We start from the raw sequence: 19696 nt of genomic DNA, 5'->3' as shown, positions 1-19696 counted from the left end.
TCCCAGTAGTGGGAAGCGAGGAAGTAACCCACCAGCATCCAGGCAACCCAGCCCCCCCCCCCTCAAATACTTATGTCATCACCAATTTTATGAACCCAGATTGAGCAACCTTAGTTACCCATCTGCATGATTGGTCCCTGCCCATTGCCCATCACCTTAAATTTTCCCTCCTCTTAATTTCTTGTAGCTTATGCAACTTCATTCACAACGAGCCTCACATCCTTAATTACCATTTCCTCCATTAACTATATTATTAAAGGTCACTTTTGCAGAAAATAGCATTAATAAACAAAGAACAAAACATATTCAAACTTATGGCAGAGAGTAATATCAGTAACTCTCCGCAACATTACCAACCAGGATATCAATTTCAGCCATTTTTCTTCTGGTAAAGTTCAGGTTTCTTCCACAGCCACTTTTCTTTTTGGAATATTTCTTTTAGGAGTGGCAGGACTCCTTTGCCACTTTTGAAGCTTTGTCTTCGTGGCTGGAGCCAAAGCGTCAGGCGGTTTGTTAGTCTGCACCAGGCCTGCCCCATGCAGGGATTTCCATGCTTCCATCATCGACGTCACTCTCATCTTGACACCCTGAAGGGTGTAAATCAAAGAAAAAGGAAAGCCCCATCTATATGTTATCTGTTCCTTAGCCAAAATGTCCAGAACTGGCTTCATGAAACGTCTTTGCTGCAGAGTGAACTGTGATAAGTCTTGATAGACAGACACATTGGCCCCACCAAATTCCAAGTTAGACTTTTTCCTGGCGCAGTTAAGCAGTTGCTCCTTTGTTTCATACCTGTGGAACCGGGTGATAATGTCCCGTGTTCTATTTTCCTGCCGCTGACCCAGGGATCTGTGTGCTCTGTCGATCTCAATCTTTACCCCTTCAGCGTCTGCCCCCAGCAAGCTGGCGCACAGTGTCTGTACAATTTGAATAACATCCTCTGTTTCTCCACCCTCAGGAACTCCACGGAATCTCAGGTTATTTCTCCTTCCCCTGTTTTCAAGATCATCAAGCTTATATGTTAGATCTATTTGTTTTTGATCTAAGGCTTGGAGGTTGGTCTCGACTGAGTGTATGGATTCAGAGTGTTCTTCCAACTTAGCTTCTACCTCCTCAACTCTGTTCCCCAGTTCACGGAGGTCGGAGCTCAACGACTCCATTCTTTCCAAAATCTCATCCTTCGATTTGTTTATATCAGCTTGTATACCACATAGGATCTGGCGAAGTTCGCCTGAGATTCCTTTTTTAATATGCGGTTTCCGCGATTCCGCTAGTGAAAGCGCAGAGTCAGAGTCAGAAGGAGAGACCGGCGCCATTACCTCATGGCGCTTCGCAGTTTTGGCCGGCCCGCCGTCAGCTGCCTTCTCCTGCACTTTAGCTCGCGCCGAAGACGCTTTACTCATCCTAAGTTCAATGAGGAGCAGCGGAGAACACTGCAGGCAGATCCAAACAGGTTGGTGATAGCTTTTTATAGCTTTGTAGTTATCGAGGAACGGGAGCTAGAACGCTAGGCAGCCATCAGCTTCAGTGACGTCACTTCCTCCTTCTATCATTTCTTTTTAAGGTGATCCATATCACTTCTTCCTTACCCCAGGTCCCTGTCATTTCGGTTGCTGTGATACCATTTCTCACATATAGAGCTACTCCTCCACCTTTACGACCCTCTCTATCCTTCCTAAATAGATTATAGCCTGGTATGTTTACATCCCATTCATGGGAACCATTGAGCCATGTCTCTGTGATTGCAACAATGTCTAAGTCTGCCTCCAACATCTTGTTGCCAAGACTGCGAGCATTTGTGGTCATCACTTTCCATTTCCATTTCCTGGTATGTGTTTCAACATTTGATATTTTGGTGTGTTTTTTGTATTTGGGTCCCTCCATATCTTTTTGTTCCACCTTAATTTCTTTTGTTTTTGCTATTTCTTCTTGCTCAGTTCTGTTTTTACGAACCTCACAGAGCTCTAATGGAGCAAAAGAATTCTGTAGGGGTAACACTTGCGAGGGTGTATGCCTCTGTGTCACATGACGAAGTCTGTCTGAGCCTACTGTGAACCATCTATTCTTAGGTGGTTTTATCCTTTGAGGCAGTGGTGTGAATTTCGTTTGATTTTGTGCAAGTCTTAGAAGTTGCTTTAAGTGCATCTAATTCCTGCTTTAATTTACTGAGCTCTTGTTTTAAACTAGCGAGCTGATTACAGATAGGACAAGCCTTAAGTTTCCAGATGATTGGCCTTGAAACTAAAGCTCCACAATTATTACAGAGAATAAAAGTCATCTTGATTTGTTGAATGGGTATGAGTAGGTATTTTATGATGTGGCTTGACAGTGTACAAGATTAACTTTACTCCTCAGCAATTTGAGACAGTTGTAATTCGGGTGGAGTTAAGTTGTGATAATTAGTATAGTTAAAATAGGGATTTAGGAAGTGTCAGTCTTGGGGTGGGTAGGTATAAATCTAAACTTGTGGAATGTGTTTACTGTAAAACCTATCTTATGCTTGTATTAAGCCTCTTTTCTACAAAGCTGAGTGGGACAAGGGGAAGACAAGGATAGTAGGTAGAGATGTGCAAAAAAACCACAGTTCTAGGGTAGGAAAAGCCACAAATATAGCCAGCACAAGTCTTATCTGAGTTTCTCCCAGCCAGAATGTAACATTCAAAGCGAGCCACTCACAGACAAGTCCGTCGACACTGTTCTGGAAGCAGATGAAGCGCTTAATTATCCAACAGACTTTTTCAATTCACTCGATCTGCCAGGGATGCCACCGCACGTACTGCAATTGAAAATCGGAGTGCCAATTATCATGTGGAGCTGAGGGAGACAGAGAGGTACATAGAGGAGACCTACAGGGATGTTGTAGAGAAGTCCCACCTCCAGTCTAGTAGCCCTTGTGCTACCTTGGAGGAGGGAGGTCTCCTAGAAGGAGAGCATCACCCTGGTGAAGTAGGAAGTACTCCTGTAGCCAGGACCTGCCCACCAGGGGATGTACAATCCTCTCGCACCGAGGATATGTCTCCAAGTGCTCCCCGGGAGGGAACGGTTAGGACAGCTGTTGTAGTTGGTGATTCGATCATTAGGCATATAGATAGCTGGGTGGCTGGTGGACGTGAGGATCGCCTGGTGACTTGCCTGCCTGGAGCGAAGGTGGCGGACCTCACGCGTCACCTAGATAGGATTTTAGCTAGTGCTGGGGAGGAGTCGGCTGTCTTGGTACATGTGGGTACCAATGACACAGGAAAATGTGGGAGAGAGGTTCTGGAAGCCAAATTTAGGCTCTTAGGTAGAAAGCTCAAATCCAGATCCTCTAGGGTAGCATTTTCTGAAATGCTACCTGTTCCTCGTGCAGGGCCCAAGAGACAGGCAGAGCTCCAGAGTCTCAATGCGTGGATGAGACGATGGTGCAGGGAGGAGGGTTTTAGATTTGTAAGGAACTGGGCAACATTCTGGGGAAGGGGGAGCCTATTCCGAAAGGATGGGCTCCACCTTAACCAGGGTGGAACCAGGCTGCTGGCATCTGCATTTAAAAAGGAGATAGAGCAGCTTTTAAACTAGAAATGGGGGGAAGGCCGACAGTCGCTCAAAAGCGCGTGGTTCGGGATAAGGTATATTGCATGGATACCTCACAAACAGGGAAGATAGGGTTTCTGGATAGTGAGGTTGCACAGCAGACCGTGGTAGGCTAGGTGCCCTTAAATACAACTAAAGATCAGACAAAAGATGTCAAATCAATAGTGTCAGGTACTAAGCATCATGCAAATAAGAACAACAAACATACTCTGAAATGTCTATATGCAAATGCTTGGAGTCTAAGAAATAAGATGGGAGAGTTGGAATATATTGCACTAAACGAAAAATTGGATATAATAGGCATTACTGAGACCTGCTGGAAGGAGGATAACCAGTGGGACACTGTCATACCGGGGTACAAAGTATATCGTAGTGATAGGGTGGACCGGACTGGTGGAGGGGCAGCATTGTATATTAACGAGAGCCTTGACTCAGATAGATTACAAATTCAGCAGGACACAAATCACACCTTTGAATCATTGTGGGTTGAAATTCCATGTATAAAAGGGAAAAAAACGGTGATAGAAGTGTACTACCGTCCGCCTCGCCAGGATGAGCAGGTAGACACAGAAATGATAAAAGAAATCAGAGACGCGAACAAAATGGGCAATGTGATAATAATGGGTGACTTCAATTATCCAAATATAGACTGGGTAAATGTAACATCGGGACATGCTACAGAGATACAATTCCTTGATGAAATCATGGACAGCTTTATGGAGCAACTGGTGCAGGAGCCGACGAGAGAAGGAAAAATTCTAGACTTGGTCCTTAGTGGAGCGCATGATCTGGTGAGGGACGTTATGGTACTGGGGCCGCTTGATAACAGTGACCATAATATGATCAGTTTTGATATCGACCTTGAAGTAACTGTACACAGAAAGTCAAATACGTTAGCGTTTAACTTTAAAAAAGGAGACTATGATAAAATGAGAAGAATGGTAAAAAAAAAAAACTTAGGGGGGCAACTGAGAGAGTAAACACTGTACAACAGGCGTGGACGCTGTTCAAAAATACCATCCTGGAGGCCCAGGCCATACATATTCCACGAATTAGAAAAGAAAGACGGAACTCCAAAAGACAGCCGGCCTGGTTGAAAAGTGAGGTGAAGGAAGCTATTAGGGCTAAAAGAAACGCCTTCAGAAAATGGAAGAAGGAACCGTCTGAAAATAACAAGAAGCAGCATAAGGAGTGTCAATGCAAATGCAAGGCGCAGATAAAGAAGGCCAAGAGGGATTACGAAAAAAAGATAGCATTACAGGCAAAAAAACATAGTAAAAATCTTTTCGGTATATTAAAAGTAGGAAGCCGGCAAAAGAATCGGTTGGGCCGCTGGATGACCGAGGGGTAAAAGGGGCGATCAAGGAAGACAAAGACGTAGCGGAGAGACTGAATGAATTCTTTGCTTTGGTCTTCACCGAGGAAGATTTGGGTGGGATACCGGTGTCGGAAATGGTATTTCAAGCGGACGAGTCGGAGAAACTTACTGACTTCACGGTAAACCTGGAGGACGTAATGGGGCAGTTCGGCAAACTGAAGAGCAGCAAATCTCCTGGACCGGATGGTATTCATCCTAGAGTACTGATAGAACTGAAAAATGAGCTTGCGGAGCTACTGCTAGTGATATGCAACTTATCCTTAAAATCGACCGTGGTACCGGAAGATTGGAGGGTGGCCAATGTAACGCCCATTTTTAAAAAAGGCTCCAGGGGAGATCCGGGAAATTATAGACCGGTGACTCTGACGTCGGTGCCGGGGAAAATGGTAGAGGCTATTATTAAAAACAAAATTACAGAGCACATCCGAGGACATGGATTACTGAAACCAAGTCAGCACGACTTTTGTGTGGAGAAATCTTGCCTGACCAATTTACTTCAATTCTTTGAAGAAGTAAACAAACATGTGGACAAAGGGGAGCCGGTTGATATTGTGTATCTGGATTTTCAAAAGGCGTTTGACAAGGTACCTCATGAAAGGCTACAGAGGAAATTGGAGGGTCATGGGATAGGAGGAAATGTCCTATTGTGGATTAAAAACTGGTTGAAGGATAGGAAACAAAGAGTGGGGTTAAATGGGCAGTATTCACAATGGAGAAGGGTAGTTAGTGGGGTTCCTCAGGGGTCTGTGCTAGGACCGCTGCTTTTTAATATATTTATAAATGATTTACAGATGGGAGTAACTAGCAAGGTAATTAAATTTGCTGATGACACAAAGTTATTCAAAGTCGTTAACTCGCGACAGGATTGTAAAAAATTACAAGAGGACCTTACGAGACTGGGAGACTGGGCGGCTAAATGGCAGATGATGTTTAATGTGAGCAAGTGCAAGGTGATGCATGTGGGAAAAAAGAACCCGAATTATAGCTACGTCATGCAAGATTCCACGTTAGGAGTTTCGGACCAAGAAAGGGATCTGGGTGTCGTCGTCGATAACACGCTGAAACCTTCTGCTCAGTGTGCTGCTGCGGCTAGGAAAGCAAATAGAATGTTGGGTATTATTAGGAAAGGTATGGAAAACAGGTGTGAGGATGTTATAATGCCGTTTATCGCTCCATGGTGCGACCGCACCTTGAGTATTGTGTTCAATTCTGGTCGCCGCATCTCAAGAAAGATATAGTAGAATTGGAAAAGGTGCAGCGAAGGGCGACTAAAATGATAGCGGGGATGGGACGACTTCCCTATGAAGAAAGACTAAGGAGGCTAGGGCTATTCAGCTTGGAGAAGAGACGGCTGAGGGGAGACATGATAGAGGTATATAAAATAATGAGTGGAGTGGAACAGGTGGATGTGAAGCGTCTGTTCACGCTTTCCAAAAATATTAGGACTAGGGGGCATGCGATAAAACTACAGTGTAGTAAATTTAAAACAAATCGGAGAAAATTTTTCTTCACCCAACGTGTAATTAAACTCTGGAATTCATTGCCGGAAAATGTGGTGAAGGCGGTTAGCTTAGCAGAGTTTTAAAAGGGGTTGGACGGTTTCCTAAAGGACAAGTCCATAAACCGCTACTAAACGGACTTGGAAAAATCCAAAATCCCAGGAATAACATGTATAGAATGTTTGTAAGTTTGGGAAGCTTGGCAGGTGCCCTTGGCCTGGATTGGCCGCTGTCGTGGACAAGATGCTGGGCTCGATGGACCCTTGGTCTTTTCCCAGTAATGGCATTACTTATGTACTTATGTAGCGAAATATCAACCAGCCAAAGCTTTGCAACCGCACGCGGCTTGCAGTAAAAAAATTAATGAGCAATGTTGTACAAGCAACAATCTTGACAGGACCTTTCAAAGGTGAACATGTCCTCATTCCTCGCATTCCTATGATTCCAACAGATATGCCATTTCAATTTAACAGATTGCAATTCCCAATTCGATTGGCGTTTGCAATCACCATCAACAAAGCTCAGGGCCAATCTTTACAATTCACCCGTTTACATCTATGTATATGTAGATTGGACGGTTCCGTCTGCGGAATCGGAAAGAAGTAGAGAGATCGTGGATGCTTTTCAAAGTGCTTTGCTCAGACAAATGGTGTCAGAACCCACGAGGGAGGGAGCGACGCTAGATCTGGTACTCACAAATGGGGATAATGTGTCAAATGTCCGAGTGGGTGCCCACCTGGGCAGCAGTGACCATCAAACGGTTTGGTTTGATATGACGGCTGAAGAGGAGGGTGGCCACTCAAAACTCAAAGTCCTGGATTTCAAACATGCTGACTTTAGTAAAATGAGGGAATACCTGAGGAAGGAGCTGATGGGATGGGAGGAAATACAAGAAGTGGAAGGACAGTGGTCCAGGCTGAAAGAAACTATAAATAGGGCCACAAACCTTTATGTAAGGAAAGTAAATAAAAGCAAGAGAAAAAGGAAACCGATATGGTTCTCCAAGCAAGTGGCTGAGAAAATAAAGGCTAAAGAGTTCGCGTTCCAGAAATACAAAAAAACTCAAGACGAGGAACACGGGGAGGAATACTGGAGGAAACTGAAAGAAGCCAAGAGAGAGGTACGTCTGGCGAAAGCGGAAGAACAAATGGCTAGAAAGGTAAGGAGGGGTGACAAAAATTTCATCAGGTATATTAGTGAAAGGAGAATGACTAAAAAGGGAATTGTGAGACTAAAAGATACTGCGAACCGCTATGTGGATAATGATGAAGAAAAAGCAAATTTGCTAAATAGATACTTCTGTTTTCACAGAAGAAAATCCTGGAGAAGGACCGCGATGGACTGCAAAAAGTACAAATGAGATTGAAGTGGATAGAGCACCGCTCACGGAAGAGAGTGTGTATGAACAACTTGAAAATCTAAAGGTGGACAAAGCCATGTGACCGGATGGGATCCACCCTAGGATATTGAGGGAGCTCAGAGAGGTTCTGGCGGGTCCTCTTAAAGATTTCTTTAATAAATCCTTGGAGACGGGAGAGGTTCCGAGGGATTGGAGAATGGCGGATGTGGTCCCTCTTCACAAAAGTGGTGATAGGGAAGAAGCTGGAAACTACATGCCGGTAAGCCTCACTTCGGTTATTGGAAAAGTAATGGAAGCGATGCTGAAGGAAAGGATAGTGAATTTCCTGGAAGCCAATAAGTTGCAAGATCTGAGACAACATGGATTTACCAAAGGGAAATCGTGCCAAACGAACCTCATTGAGTTCTTTGATTGGGTGACAGGAGAATTCAATCAGGGACGAGCTATGGACGTAATCTACTTAGATTTCAGCAAAGCTTTTGACACGGTTCCCCACAGGAGGCTCTTAAATAAACTGGATGGGCTGAAGATAGGACCCGAAGTGGTGAACTGGATTAGGAACTGGTTGACGGACAGACGCCAGAGGGTGGTGGTGAATGGAATTCGCTCGGAGGAGCGAAAGGTAAGTAGTGGAGTGCCTCAAGGATCGGTGCTGGGGCCGATTCTGTTCAATATATTTGTGAGTGACATTGCCGAAGGGTTAGAAGGTAAAGTTTGCCTATTTGCGGATGATACTAAGATCTGTAACAGAGTGGACACCCCGGAGGGAGTGGAAAACATGAAAAAGGACCTACGGAAGCTAGAAGAATGGTCTAAGGTTTGGCAATTAAAATTCAATGCGAAGAAATGCAAAGTGATGCACTGAGGAAGTAGATGTATGTGTTAGGCGGGGAGAGTCTGATAGGTACGGGCGGAGAGAGGGATCTTGGGGTGATAGTATCTGAGGATTTGAAGGCGACGAAACAGTGTGACTAGGCGGTGGCCGTAGCTAGAAGGTTGTTAGGCTGTATAAAGAGAGGTGTGACCAGCAGAAGAAAGGGGGTGTTGATGCCCCTGTATAAGTCGTTGGTGAGGCCCCACCTGGAGTATTGTGTTCAGTTTTGGAGGCCGTATCTTGTTAAGGATGTAAAAAGAATTGAAGCGGTGCAAAGAAAAGCTACGAGAATGGTATGGGATTTGCGTTACAAGACGTATGAGGAGAGACTTGCTGAACTAAACATGTATACTCTGGAGGAAAGGAGAAACAGGGGTGATATGATACAGACGTTCAAATATTTGAAAGGTATTAATCCGCAAACGAACCTTTTCTGGAGATGGGAAGGTGGTAGAACGAGAGGACATGAAATGAGATTGAAGGGGGGCAGACTCAAGAAAAATATCAGGAAGTATTTTTTCACGGAGAGAGTAGTGGATGCTTGGAATGCCCTCCTGCGGGAGGTGGTGGAAATGAAAACAGTAACGGAATTCAAACATGCGTGGGATAAGCATAAAGGAATCCTGTGCCAAAGGAATGGTTCCTCAGGAGCTTAGTCAAGATTGGGAGGCGGGGCTGGTGGTTGGGAGGCGGGGATAGGGCTGGGCAGACTTATACGGTCTGTGCCAGAGCTGGTGGTGGGAAGCGGGACTGGTGGTTGGGAGGCGGAGATAGTGCTGGACAGACTTGTACGGTCTGTGCCAGAGCCGGTGGTTGGGAGGCAGGGCTGGTGGTTGGGAGGTGAGGATAGTGCTGGGCAGACTTATACGGTCTGTGCCTGTGCCAGAGCCAGTGGTTGGGAGGTGGGGCTGGTGGTTGGGAGGCGGGGATAGTGCTGGGCAGACTTATACGGTCTGTGCCCTGAAGAGCACAGGTACAAATCAAAGTAGGGTATACACAAAAAGCTGCAAATATGAGTTATCTTGTTGGGCAGACTGGATGGACCGTGCAGGTCTTTTTCTGCCGTCATCTACTATGTTACTATGTTACTATCTACACACGGATTGCTTCTCACATGGACAATTATATGTTGCATGTTCTACAGTCAGCAAACCAGACAATCTCTATCTCTGCACACGCAATGGAACAACAAAAAATATTGTATACCCACAAGCATTGTGAAATTAAACATATTAGAAGCATGCGCTTCCTCTTTTCTTTCTTTTCCATTTAACCAGACTGAGCCATAGCAACGCGTGGCTGGGTAGAGCTAGTATTTAATAAATTACACACATAATTAGAGTTGAACCAAATAGCATATTTTACTATTTGGTCGAAAACGAATAATGAAAAGTATTATTCAGCTGAATACGAATAACAGGCACTGAGCTTTAACATAACAAATAATAAAAGAAGCAACATGAGATCAAGTGTTTATTTCAGAAGGATTTAGCACAGTAGATCCCCATTTGAATTTAAATCACTATTCAGCCAAATACGAATAATATATTTGGGGCCGAATCAAAATGAATACTAACATTCAGTACAGCCCTAACATACTTTACAACTCTGCCCCTTTACCATGTAAATTATATTCCCAGAAACACATATATGGTGTGAATATAAGTATGTTCTGTCATGTCACCACGTATCTTATAAGCATGTGCATTGTGAAGTAGTTTTATAAAATGCCATTCGAGACATGGAAAATGCATTTATACAGGGAAAATCTTCACAAAATTATCCCTAAGAGTTCTTTGAGGGTACAAACACTGTATTACACTGTTTATGCAATGTGGGTACTGCTGCCATGTACCTTTGTCAGCTGGTTCATTTGTGCAGCTGTGGAGGCATCAGCACACACAAAAAGTGAGGATGCAAAGAACACTTTACGGTGATGTCAGAATAGCAGGCAAACTTCTGTTGTTCCAGTATCACACAAACACTATTATAATCTTTTTTTTTTTGCTGCATCAGAGGTATTTTACCAGTAAAGCTCTACGTATTTTCTTCACAGTACAGAGAAATACAAATGTAAGCAGGCCTTTAAATGGCTAACTTCACCACTTCGAAAAATATCATCAGACGTGGAAAGCGAATGCTCAAGAAAATACAAATGCAATGATTTTAATGAGTTATGACAAAACTAGTAAAAAAGGCCCATTTCTGTAAGCAATGAAACGGGCGCTAGCAAGGTTTTCCTTTGACTGTGTATGCTTGACAGTGTGTTTGACAGTGACTGTGTGTGAGAGAGACAGAGTGAATGTGCGAGTGTATGTGTGTGTGACAGAGTGTATGTGTGTGTGTGAGTGTGTGTGAGAGAGAGAGACTGTGTGTGTGTGTGTGAGTGAGAGAGACAGACTGTGACAGAGTGTATGTGTAGGCCGACTTAGTGTGTGGGAGAGAGAAAGACAGAAATGTCGATTGATTGTGTGTGTGTGTCACAGACAGAGAGACACAGCGAGGCTGTGTGAGAGAGTGATTCACTGTGTGTGTGAGATACCGACAGAGTGTGTGTGTGTGTCAGAGAATGTGTCTGTGAGACAGAGAGAGGGTGGGGTGCGGGGTAGGCGATTTTCGAGGAGGGGGGGGGCGACGTGCACACAGGGGGATCAGTGGGGCCAGTCACGAGAGGGGAGGGTAGCAGCACGGGTGTAGACATCGCAAGGAAGTTTGTGTGCGTCTGTGACAGACGTGGAGGGGCATAAGCGAACACGAATGCCCATCTCCATGGGGCCTATATCTGTGGGCGCCTATTTCCGTGAACGGGACAACCCGTATTTTCAAAAAAAGATGGGCATCCATCTTTTTTCCGATAATACAGGTTGTGCGGGGCAAATGCCTAGGAGTTGGTCGTTTTTCAGCTGGGCGCTATCGGTTTTCAGCGATAATGGAAACCGAAGGCACCCATCCCAAAAACGAACAAATCCAAGGCATTGGGTCATGGGAGGGGCCAGGATTCGTAGTGCACTGGTCCCCCTCACATGCCAGGACACCAACTGGGCACCCTAGGGGGCACTTTTACAAATTAACAAAAAACAGTAAAAGAGCTCCCAGGTGCATAGCACCCTTCCCTTGTGTGCTGAGCCCCCCCAAATCCCCCCAAAACCCACTGCCCACAAGTCTACACCATTACCATAGCCCTAAGAGGTGAAGGGGGGCACCTACATGTGGGTACAGTGGGTTTTGGGGGGGGGGGGGGGTTGGAGGGCTCAGCATTAACCAGCACAAGTGTAACAGGTGGGGGGGGGGGGGGGATGGGCTTGGGTCCGCCTGCCTGAAGTGCACTGCACCCACTAACAACTGCACCAGGGACCTGCATACTGCTGTGATGGAGCTGGGTATGACATTTGAGGCTGGCATACAGGCTGGGGAAAAAAGTTGTTAAAGTTCTTTTTTTTTGGTGGGAGGGGGTTAGTGACCAGTGGGGGAGTCAGGGGAGGTCATCCCCGATTCCCTCCGGTGGTCATCTGGTCATTTAGGGCACTTTTTTGGGACTTTTTCGTGGAAAAAAAAGGGTCCAAAAAAAGTGACCTAAATTCTCACTAAAAATGGCTATTTTTTTTCCATTATCGGCGAAAGCCGCCCATTTCTGTTCGGCCGATGATAACGCCCCAGTCCCGCCTTCACCACGCCTCCGTCAACTTTGGCCGTTTCTGCGACGGAGTGCAGTTGAAGACGCCCAAAATCGGCTTTCAATTATACCGATTTGGCCGCCCACAGGAGAAAGACGCCCATCTCCCGATTTGGGCCGAAATATGGGCGTCTTTCTCTTTCGAAAATAAGGCGGATTTGTATGTATGTGAGACAGAGGGGTAGGGGCGGGCGTGGCGAATTTGGAGGGGGATGGGCCGACATGCACGGAGGGGGATCGGCGGGGCCAGACGGAGGGGAGGAGTGTGTGTGTTAAAAACCGTAGGTGTGTGTGTGTGTGAGTGAGTGAGAGAGAGTGAGAGAGTGAGAGAGAGAGAGAGTGTGAGAGAGAGTGTGAGAGAGTGTGAGAGAGAGAGAGAGAGAGAGAGAGAGAGTGTGTGTGTGTGTGTGATAGAGAGAGAGAGAGAGAGAGAGAGTGTGTGTGTGTGTGTGTGGGCCGACTTAGTGTGTGGGAGAAAGACAGAATGTCGATTGATTGTGTGTGTGTGTCTCAGTCAGAGAGAGACAGCGAGGCTGTGTGAGAGAGAGTGATTCACTGTGTGTGTGAGATACTGACAAAGAGTGTGTGTGTCCCTCCAGCCACTCATGTCCAGCGACTCTCCTCTCTCCCCTGCCCCCCCTCCAGCCAGCCATGTCCAGCGACCCTCCTGTCTCCCCTGCAGCCACCTATGTCCAGCGACTCTCCTCTCTCCCCTGCCCCCCCTTCAGCCACCCATGCCCAGCGACAATCCTCTCCCCCTGCCCCCCCTGCAGCCACCCATGTCCAGCGACCCTCCTCTCCCCCTGCCTCGGTCTTGACTGCCCGCTGCTGGTGCTGGCCCTCCCCCGCTGCCGGATCAGTTTTCAAAATGGCCGCCGAGAATTCCAGCGGTGGACTCGCGAGACTTCTGCTGAAGTCTTGGAGGCCGCCCTTGTATGTCGACATGCACGGAGGGGGGAGGGTAGCGGCATGGGTGGAGACATCGCAAGTAAGTGTGTGTGCGTGTGAGACAGACATTGTGTGTGTGAGACTGAGAGAGGGTTTTCAACAGGGGCGGGCAGTGTCTCGGGGGTGGGTGAAGACAGTTTTTGAAAGTCAGGGAACATGCAAATCCACAATTCCAGGAATAACATGTATAGAATGTTTGTACGTTTGGGAAGCTTGCCAGGTGCCCTTGGCCTGGATTGGCCGCTGTCGTGGACAGGATGCTGGGCTCGATGGACCCTTGGTCTTTTCCCAGTATGGCATTACTTATGTACTTATGCATTAAAGTCAGTGAGCGTCGCCTCCCTACCAGTACTCCGAAACTGAGCGCGGTGTCCTGCACACCGGTAACTGTGGAGGGAGTGTTTCGTGTCAGGCAGTGTGGAGCTTTTTTTTTTTTTTTTTGCTGATGCCGGTATCTGTGGAGGGAGGTTGTGGTCCGCATCAGTTGGTTATCTGTCAAATATGCGCGTACCAGTTTGTGTTTGGGGGGGGGGGGGGGTTTGGATCAGCTGTGAGTGGGTTTGATTTTCATTGGTTGCTTGTCATAATGGGTCCAGTGACGTCAGCAAGAGCTTTGGAGCCTAGCAGACCAACTCCAAAGGAGCCACGGTCCCAGCCAGCAAGATTAGAACATTGGAGGTGAGAATTATTATATAGGATTGTATATTGTGTTAATTAAGAAACAAGCAGTTAGTACTTCACAAAAACCTACAGTCTATACCAAAATCTTAAGCCTCTTCCTCTACCTTCTGAAAAGCTGTCTATGTTACAAGTGGCCTATTATTGTCCAGTAAAAACAACAAGAGAAGGGTCTCCATGAAAGTACCAAAAGCAAAACAAATGGCGGTGACCATCAATAAAAAGGCAAAACAGTAAGGAGAAACATTAAAATATGATCTTTAATAATAAGACCCGGCACGACCATGTTTTGGAAAAGTATTGCCTGCATCAGAGGTCCGTAATTGCGTGTCATTGTTGGACGCTGTTAGGAACGAAAGTGATTGCAGCACGACATTTTTGAATGTTTTTTTTTAATATCTTGTTTATTATCATGTTATACAGGATATTTAACACCATATATAAACTTTACAACCATAATGATCTTATCCTTACATGCCTAATATATTCCATCAATTACCAAACTTTTTAGTTTCTCCATCCATTATTTCCCTCCCACCCATCCCTTTCCCTCCCCTCTCCAACCTCCCCCCACCCCCATTTTGTCTTATATTATTCGCTTCTCCTTCTCATTTCCCTCTTTTGATTAGTTCTCAGTTTTTAAGAGTGAAAGATTCTACTGCGTGCAGTTGGAGTGAGTGACTCCCAGAATGGTAATCACATTGTACAAAATAAGTCACCTTTTCGAGAGGCCAGGTCTGCAATTCCAGAGCTTTCCAAGGAGCAGAAGTGTATCATTGCTGATCTCCAGTGAGCTATTGATGGACCCTTCTGCTCTAGCCATAGTTGGAGAATCACCTTTTTTGCCATCAGAATTATTCGTTGAAGGAAACCCCTTAATCCCCGTGGTTTCACACCCGGGATTTGAAAATAATCAAACAGCTGTCTTGGTGCCGGTTTCCATGTAATCTTCCATAGTCTCAATACATGTTGCGCCAAGTCTCTCCAAAAGATTTGAATCACCATGCAATTCCAAAACATATGGCCTAAGTGGGCATTTCCATTTGTACATCGGGGGCATTTGCTATTCTGTCTTAGAGTCGCTTTGTACGCTCTATGTGGAGATATGTGTAGTCGTAACAAAAATTTGTAGTTTTTCTCCCACCAACTTGCATTTTCCGTGAGGCGATACATAGACTGTAAGCTTGCTTCCAGTTGATCAGGTGAGAGTCTCAGACTCAGTTCCAGACTCCATTGCTGTGCCACTTTAGAGAACTCGTATTTAGGAGTTAAGTCTCTCAGGTAACAATGGAAATATTTTAGGGGAGTTCTTTGATGAGCCTCTAGATCCATTAGTTCATTTAGGTAATCCCATACTTATGCTGTCAACCCCTGGGGGTTTTAGCGAGTTAACATAATGTCTCAATTGAAAATAAGCAAATCTGTCTGTTTCTTTTACACCAAATTCTTCACACAATTTTTCAAACGATTTAATGGCTCCCTGCTCTGTGAGTACATGGAAAAGGTACTGAATGCCCCTAGTGGACCACCTGTGAAAGGTCTCAGAAGAATCCCCCCTGGGAAAGCCAGATTGCCCGCAATGGGGAGCAAAGGGGTAATCTCTGGGTTCAAGTCATGAGACCTGCACAACCACCTCCATGCCCAGCGGAGAGGGCGTTAAATTGCTGAGTAGTATCCTAGATTAGGAGTCCTTCCCGCCGGTGCGTGCAGCCAGTACGAGAAATGCAATGGCTTGAGGCTAGTCGTTTCTGCTAACATGCACGAGAAAAAATTCTTCCCTCGGAACCAGTCTGATAAGTGACGAGCACAACTTGCCACCACAAATAGCCTTAGATTTAAGAGTCCTAACCCACTCTTCCTCCTAGGCAACATCATTGTCAATGGAATTCGTGCTCATTTGCCCTGCCAGACAAAGTCAGATATTTGTTTGTGTAACCATCTCTCATCTTTACCCGTAAGCAACATGGAAATGGTTTGACATACATAAATCCATTTGGGGAACAGAATCATGTTGTATAAGGCTATACGTCCCAAGATCGACAAGGGTAACCCTTTCCATCTTTTAAAGGCCTCAGTTATTTGATTTTTTAACCCTTTCATGTTAATACTCATGAGTTGTGTTAAATCTGTAGTTATGTATACTCCCAAGTATTTAACCATGTCCTTTTCCCACCGAAGTGGGAAAGTCCCCTCCCAGCTCTGCTGTGTTATTGTTTGAGTGGGCACTGCTACTTATTTTTGACGATTCAGTGAAAACCCAGAGATAAAGCCAAATTCATCAATGGCTGACAATAGCTGGTTAAGTGAATTCTGGGGCTAGTAAGAGGGAGAAATAGATCGTCAGCAAAGGCTAAAACTTTTACCTGTTGTCCCGCTAAGGGAACTCCTGTGATATCTGGGTCTTTTTGTATTGTTCTTAGTAAGGGTTCTAGGTAAAATAGGAACAGAATGGGCGAGAGAGGGCATCCCTGCCTTGTCCCCTTCCGAACCTCTAAGCTCGGCGTTCTATATCCATTTATAAGGAGGCGCGCTGTTGGTCCAGCATATAAAGATTTTATGGCTTGTAGATACCAACTTTCTAGACCCACATACTCCAATACTTGAGATAGATATTGCCAGTTTACTTTGTCGAAGGCTTTCTCTGCGTCTAGGCCGACTAAAATAAGTTGTTCATTATTAGATTGACACTCCGCAATGGATAGCAGGACCTTACGTATGTTCTGTACCACATTCCTGCCTTTCACGAAGCCCACTTGATGGTCTCCTATTACTGCTGCCATATGGGGAGTCAGCCTGTCTGCTAAGACCCTTGCCAATATCTTTAAGTCGGCGTTTAGTAGCGAGATCGGTCGGCATGATTCTACTTTATCCTTTGGTCTTCCCGGCTTGGGGATTAACGTGATTAATGCCTCGTTTTCTCCTATAGAAAAGGTACCCCATTCTACCACCAAATTATAAAAAGCTACTAGCGGTGCACATATTTGTTGTAATATTTTATAATATTCATGTGTAAATCCGTCCGGACCTGGGGCGGTATCTATCGGGAGCAATTTGATTACTTTCTGGATTTCCAAAGGCCTCAACGGGTGTGTAAATTGGTCGCAAACCTCTTGCTGCAAACATGGGATCCCTGCATCTTCCAGATAATCTGTTATTGATAAATTAGAGGGCTGCTGGTCGTCTTGGAGCATTTGTTTAAAGTAGGCATGAAACCCTTCTATGATCTCTTTCTGTGTTATGGCTCTTTGACCTGTTGGCAATAGAATCTCTGATATAATCTGGCAAGATGTCGCTGTGCGGACTACATGTGCCAACATTTTCCCGGGTTTATTACCAAATCTCTGAAAGTTGCGTTTATGAACTTGGAATCGCGTTTTACTTTTTTCATGAATGAGTGAATTTAAGGCCGTTAACGTTGCCGTCATATTATCGCGATTAGTATTGGAGGGTATCATTAAGTTTTTGGGTTTTTTGCTGGTATTCCTTTTCCAAACTTATTATCCCTACTCACAGTCATTTTGCTCAGGCACTCATAAATGCTATCAAATCTCCTCAGAGCAAACTGCTTTTGAGGCTTCCCAAAATATTATAGGCGAAGCGCAGGTCTCCGCATTTGTTTTCTGTATAATATTTCCATCTAGCCTGTAAAAATTTTATTAACTTTGCATCATTTTTGAGACATGAAGGGAAATGCCAGCTACCTGGTTGACCTGTTCTTTCGCCTATTACCAGATCTATCCACACTGGGGCATAGTCGGATACCACCATTGCCCCAATAGTGGGATTTTGGACTCAGGTAAACCATGATTGAGAGAGTAAGATGTAGTCGATTCTGGACCACGTTTGATGTACTTTAGACTGATGTGTGTAGTCCTTACATGTGGGGTTTACTAAGCGCCAGGGATCCACCAGATCCAAAGAGGAGCACAGTTGTGGTAAGCTTCCCTTCCCTCTCACCCCTAGGGAGATTCTAGGAGCTGAACGATCTATTAAAATCTCCTGCCCAGATCCAAGGGGCTTCTGTGTGCGAGTCCTAGGTCCTTTGAAAAAATGAAGGGGAGTAGTCATTTGGGCCATAAACTGTGCATAAGTAAACCTTTTGGCCCTGATAGTTGAGGCGAAGTAGCAAAAAACTCTTCCCTCTGTCTTTATATACCAGCTCAGTCTGACAGGGCAACCCTTTTCACAATAGAACCACTATGCCACTCCGTTTACTTCCAGACGAGGAATAATAACAAAAGCCCACCCATTGCTGTTGTAGTTTCCTATGTTCATCAGTCAATTTGGTCTCTTGTAAACAGGCTATGTCTGCCCGGTGGAGTTCTAGTTTTGTATCTTGGAACGTTTCATCGGCGTTGATATAACGTTTCATCGGTGTTGATATACCTGACACATTCCAAGATACTATCCTTACCAAGGGATCACCCATTATAGCTTTGAATTGTTCCCATCTTTAATTTCCCTTTGTATAACCTGCGATCCCCCAGGCGCCCAGCCTCCCCCAGGGGCCCGTGCCATCCAGAACAGAGAGTCACTTTCCAATTAATTTTGCTTACATGCATGTACCTTTGCCTTATCACCCAATCTTGCATCCTATGAGAAGTTTCCATTTTTGTTTCTTTTCCCACCCTACCTATATATTCATTACCCATTGAGGGATATGCGTCAGTTCCCCCCTCATCCCCCCCCTTTGCTTTACCTAATAGCCTTCTCTCCCTTCTTCAACCCTCCCTATCTACCCCCCCCCCCCCCCATGCCTACTAGCATCCTACCCTTTTAAAACAACCCCTCTACTCTCGCTGCCCTATTAGTTGGGCAGTCAGGTCGGTCTATAACGCGAGGATTACCCCATCCCCCATCCATTCTATCAACATTCCTATTGTACATTAAATCCCCCTTAACCATAATATACACTTTGTTTTGAAAACTGTTAGAACTAAAAACACACAATCCAAGATAGAAAAATGCTCATTCTAACTACTATGAGCCAAACCTGTCTGGTAATCAGCTTCTCATCCTTTGTCCATTACTGATTTGTTATTTGTCCATGTCCTTATTGTCTGTATCCCAAGCTGTCAGGTATGTTTGCGTTGTCTCTCTCTTGTCTTCAGCCTCTGGATTCTACCATCACCTAACTTCCTGGACTCACATCCATTAATGAGTAGGATACCTATTTTATTCAAGTAGGTTGCTGACTTATCCATTCAATCGCCGCCTCCGGTGTAGTAAATGTTTGCCATGCTCCATTCACTAATATTTTTAGGGTGGCTGGATATTGTAAATGAAAGCGATGATGAATTCTGAATGTTTAAGCTACAAATTGATATTGAGCACCTGTTCAAATATGAATTGTGAAGCTGGTCACCCTTCCAGGACCCGGCCAGGGCTGACCCTGCTTAGCCTCTCTCACAGACAATCACTGCTGTGCTCTTCCCTGCTCGGCCACACACCAGGACTCGGCCTCACACACTGGGGAGCTGGCTGCCTCCTCTTTCTCTTCAACATAAACGCTCACCAACACCAGGCTTCTTAGAGTTAAGGGTTTTATTAATGGCCTTTTAACACACTCCTTATGGCTGATTGCTTCTTTAACATAAACATTCTCTTTAACTCAAACACAACAAAAGGGCCCTTTCCTCAGAGCCTGCTAGATAAACCTTCTCAACTTAAAGACAGGTTCTTAAACTCAAACAGTCCAACAGAAGTCTTTACTTTC

General features: G+C 45.2%; 1 protein-coding gene across 3 annotated transcripts in view; it reads right to left on the bottom strand.

Annotated features, from left to right (window-relative positions):
- Positions 1 to 19696, bottom strand: part of PCGF3 (polycomb group ring finger 3) — a 711906-nt gene that overhangs the window by 564241 nt on the left and 127969 nt on the right. Inside the window, exon 1 of one of the 3 annotated variants that reach the window (XM_030194353.1) lies at positions 2677 to 2698. The exons of the other annotated variants lie outside the window; for them this stretch is intronic. The gene's annotated coding sequence lies outside the window, so the exon portion shown is untranslated. Of the gene's footprint in view, positions 1 to 2676; positions 2699 to 19696 lie in introns of those variants that run through there. 3 annotated transcript variants of the gene reach the window in all.

Source organism: Microcaecilia unicolor, chromosome 2 (assembly GCF_901765095.1).
Source record: "Microcaecilia unicolor chromosome 2, aMicUni1.1, whole genome shotgun sequence".
In the NCBI taxonomy this organism is placed as follows: Eukaryota; Metazoa; Chordata; class Amphibia; order Gymnophiona; family Siphonopidae; genus Microcaecilia; species Microcaecilia unicolor.
This window is presented reverse-complemented; position numbering and strand designations above follow the sequence as displayed.